This window comes from Pinus tabuliformis, chromosome 3_2 (assembly GCF_031772625.1).
Source record: "Pinus tabuliformis cultivar Carrire ecotype Pingquan chromosome 3_2, CPIR1, whole genome shotgun sequence".
NCBI classification, from domain to species: Eukaryota; Viridiplantae; Streptophyta; class Pinopsida; order Pinales; family Pinaceae; genus Pinus; species Pinus tabuliformis.
In genome coordinates this window covers 153,303,096-153,307,547 of record NC_142302.1, presented here as the reverse complement: position 1 = coordinate 153,307,547, position 4,452 = coordinate 153,303,096, and the positions used below count along the sequence as shown (strand labels likewise).

Sequence of the window (4,452 nt, the reverse complement as noted above, 5' to 3'; positions counted from 1 at the left end):
AAATTAAACCACCAGACCTATAAAACTTCCCCACCTGATCATTAAACGACATCCTCAAGAGTCAAAACTAACTTAAAATTCCACAAACTTATACACCTTAGATATATATTGAGGTGTAAATCTCACTATACAGTTATATACATAGCACCTGTGGTTAAGGATCCATACCCACAGGCATTCATTCAAAAGATACTCCCCAACTTGCAACCAGGGATAGCAGGAGGGAACTGGACAATTGTAATCATGCATAATTTTGAAAGCATGCCCGAAGGCTTTCAAGCTAACCCTGTTAACAGTACTTCAATTAGTTGTGGAGGAGAAGACACTAGTGAAGATCCGCAGGAAGTGCAGGTATGTTAGAGGTCATCATGATTTTAAACTCTGAGAAATCTAAGAGCCCGTTGGAGTCTGAATCATATATGCCTATCATCTTCTGGCAATTGACCAACTCTTCACCCTCCATCAATCTCAAATTGCAGAGCACCTGTTGAAGCTCTGTGGAGGAGATGAATCCATCATTATTCATATCATATACCTTGAAAGCCTCCATCAAATCATCGCACCCATTGCCGTCGTTTAACAGATCTTCTGATCTATCACCAAGGATGGAGTGATAGAGGCCAACAAATTCATCCAATGTCAAGCTACCAGCTTCGCTCTCAGAAACTGGTGCAACCAGACATTTCAAGTCTTCCTCTGAAATATCGAATCCGAGCCTTTTGAGGTAGTGATTCATTTCAGTTACGGTCAGTTTTCCGTCCGCATTTTCATCAACAATCTCGTACACTCTGCGAATTTCATGAATATTTGGACAAAGCGACATTATATATGCTGCAAATTATCAGCACAAGTTAAGGTGTAACCGCAATCCCGGACTTTAAGCGATCTCCGGATAGAAACAATATAATAATCCGCTGGTGATGACGATCATGGAAATGCAATTTATAGTTAAAATGATATTCCCCAGGGACTTCTGGATGGAACACGAACCACTCCACCCACCGCCCACCGCCCATCGTTTTGACCTTCTCGCATGGTGGGCGGTCAGCCGCCATCTCTATGAAAACTTTGGATAACCTCTTTTCCAAAAGAAAAAGAATAAATTTGTCTATTTCTACATTTATTTATTTTTAATGATACATAAATCTTATTCATTAAAAAAACATTTTAATTAATAATCAACCGTATAAAATAATATTATATAAATTAAGATATGTATTTTTATTATCAAATTGTATTTCCAAAACCGAACAGATATTATAAAGACGACCCAGTGAGTGACGGCTACACCGCGTAAGACGAAAAGGCCGTGTAACTTGTGAGGCAGCCGTGTGGAATGTGGAGACGCTGAGGATGGGAAATGGACGTTTGGTTTTGCAATTGCGTGGAGATTAGTATTATTTATTTATGTTGACTGTTGAATAATGGGATACTTTAATCACAAATCTTACCCTCCTCCTCCTCCTGCAATCTGGGATACTTTAATCACAAATCTTACCCTCCTCCTGCTTTTAGGAAAGCAGTTTTGAAAGGAAATCAAAGTTAATTGAAATAGAGGAAAATACAAACCTAGAAAAAAAAAAAAAAAAGAGTATTTGGAGGCATAGGTGTTCTGGTCGTAGTTTTGCACGTGGGAACGCCTTTAGAGTGTATGTTAGGGATAGGCACAACCTAAAGCTCATCTTCTTGAGGTGCAGAGAGGAATAAGGAGTTAGTAAATGAAAGGAAGACAAGGATTAATGAAAATATGAATTTTCTCGATTAACGAAATCTTGACTCGAGCGAATTAATGAAACTGACGAGGAGAATTTGAAGCGCTAGGGTGTGAAGTGCTTTATAATATGTATCGAGTGGAAATTTGATATATCAATGTTTTCAAATTGGAAAATTTTTTATTTCATTGATTATGTACACTACTAAGAGTATTTTCATACCTATAAATCTAATTTTTTTATAATATTTTTATTTTTTTAAATAAAAAATATGAAAATTTTATTTTAAATTAAATTACATTTCATTCACATAAAATAAAAAAATAATATTACAATATATTATATAAATATAAATAATAATTATTAAAAAACATAATAATATAAATTACTCTTAATCATTCATTTCATTTCTATCTTTCTGAATTGTCCTGATGATGGACCCCCGTTGGGGTTTGAAACGTCGACAGACTGAACTAGAAACTGTGGATAATCCGGAACATGAAACTACAAAGGAGGAAGACGCTGGAGCGAAGCGCGGCAGCCGTGGAGCGGTGTGCAGGTAAATCATCCAACCAGAGAACGAGACTGTGGTATGGGCCTATAAGCGCTGCGCAGGTGTGTATCATCATCCAATGCATGTAGGTTATCACGCCATGACTCCTTAACGCCAGCCCTGCATCGATAATCCTCGCACCTTTCAGACTAAGACACCTGACGCAAAAGAATTCTGCATGTTCACCGCTTCCATACATGGTCATTAGGCTTGTTTCCTGGCGGGGACTCTCTTCTCCAAGTGGAGTCTCTTCTATGCAATACTCTATCCGTGCGTCTATGCATCTCTGTCTCTAGTTTATGGCAACCTAGACTCCCTGTCTCACCCTGCTTTGTATGTTTTAATTATGTGCCACTGTTTTTGCTGAGGATCAGCATTTCAGTCTTCTCTCTAGATGTGCTTTCTTCTACAGTTTGTGCACCTTGCTCTCGGCTTGTCTGCGTTTCTCTCCAGGTCAGTATCTTCCAGCCATGTTGTATACCGATATCTGTCTCAATTTTTTCTGTTTTTGAAGGAAAATTTATCAGCATCGCAGTTAATTTTTGGTAAAAACTTATTTCAATATGAAGTTCTGTTTTGGAAGCAAAAACTTATTATTGATGCATTAAGGAAGGATGAATCGGCATAGCAGTTAGGCTGATATGTTTTAGAAATTAAGTTTTGGATTACAAGTCTCTAGTGGTAAACTGGCGAATCTAACATGTCTGGGAAGTCAATTTTAAACTGGTCATGGATATCAGCTTTAAAGATTCAGAATTACTTTGTTATTTCAAAGTCGTGCACAGATGTCCGTCTTAAACTAGGTCCCTGGTGGTGTGTTTGTGGGTTTTTCTGTTGCTGCGTAGTATGTCCCGAAGAAGTTTCGTGAAGGTCTCTATCCTGGGGTTTGTCTGAATTGCTCATAAGCCTTGGTTCTAGGTCGCCACCTTTCGAGTCCTTCTGGTTTTTCCGGGCCGGTTTTTCACCACCGGCAATCGAAAGATGACCAAAGGTACATCTCTTAACTCCCAGCATCTGTCCTGGACTTTCTCGGGTAGAGTCATGCAGTAATATAATCTGGATATTAAATTATCCTTGGGGTGTGATCTGATCTTATGAATTAAGCGAAGCCGTCATTTTTCAAATTCCTTCCCGCTTGTCAGAGTCCAGCTCATGATGCAGTCACCCCTCTTAAAATAGGTGGACAGATGGCATTTTCATAAACTATCACCCTTTTGGAAAAAAGGGTCCTTTAGTTCCCGAGGTTTCCTCTGTCAGTACTACAGTCAGTCGACTGCACTTCTATCCTTCCTTCTCCGGGCATTTTGTTCAGAAGTCAGCTATACCTCCTGTCTGACTCATATCACTTCTGGATTTTTGTGGTACCCATGAGGTAAGAGTAGGTGGCTCTTTCAAGAATGGAGTTACTATCCGACACATCTGCTACGGAGGCGATGATACAAGCAGCCATCCAAGCAGAATCCGTCCATGAAAATGCCAAGCTGTCAAACGATTGGCAGTCCACTCTGGAGGACTTGCTGATCTACCCATCGATCCCACAGGCTAACTTGGATGGTTTTAATCAGCAAAAGGAAGGACCTTCTCGAATATCCAGTCTAAATGAAAAAGATTATACAAGAAAGGCTTGGGATGAAGGTTTATATCAGAAAATCCAAAAACCTGTCAAGACGGTTCCTCCTCCCGCAGCCATTAAAATAGACAATACCCACCTAGCAGAACGCATAGAAAGTCTCCAGGGAAACGCCTTGGTCGGGCGGTGGCACTTTTCGGAAATGGACGACTCTAAGATGAGAAGTTGGCTCGTGTCTCAGTGGAAACCGCTAATAGGATATGTTCCTATTATAGCCAGTCTCCTAAAGGAATGGTATTGCTTTCATTTTCTTAAACCAAGTGATCTGGAAATCATTCTGAAACATCAGTGGGTGTATAAACGAAGCTTCCTGGTATTGCACAGATGGTACATGGGATTCAATCCGCTAAAAAATACCCCATCAAACAACTTGATTTGGGTCAAACTCCCCGGTCTGCCATTAGAATTATGGTCAAAAGAAACCTTAGTTGAGATTGGAAATGCCATAGGAAAGTGTGTTTATGTTGATCCATGGTGCCTAGGAGAAAAAGATAAAAGAGTGGTGTGGATCTTGATAGATAAAACGTACAGGGGAGGATTTCCGGATCATATCGATA

At 39.7% G+C, this 4,452-nt stretch overlaps 1 pseudogene; it reads right to left on the bottom strand.

Annotated features, from left to right (window-relative positions):
- Positions 1–325: 325 nt before the first annotated feature.
- LOC149180271 (calmodulin-like protein 3 pseudogene) lies at positions 326–823 on the bottom strand (annotated as a pseudogene).
- Between the last annotated feature and the right edge of the window lie 3,629 nt (positions 824–4,452).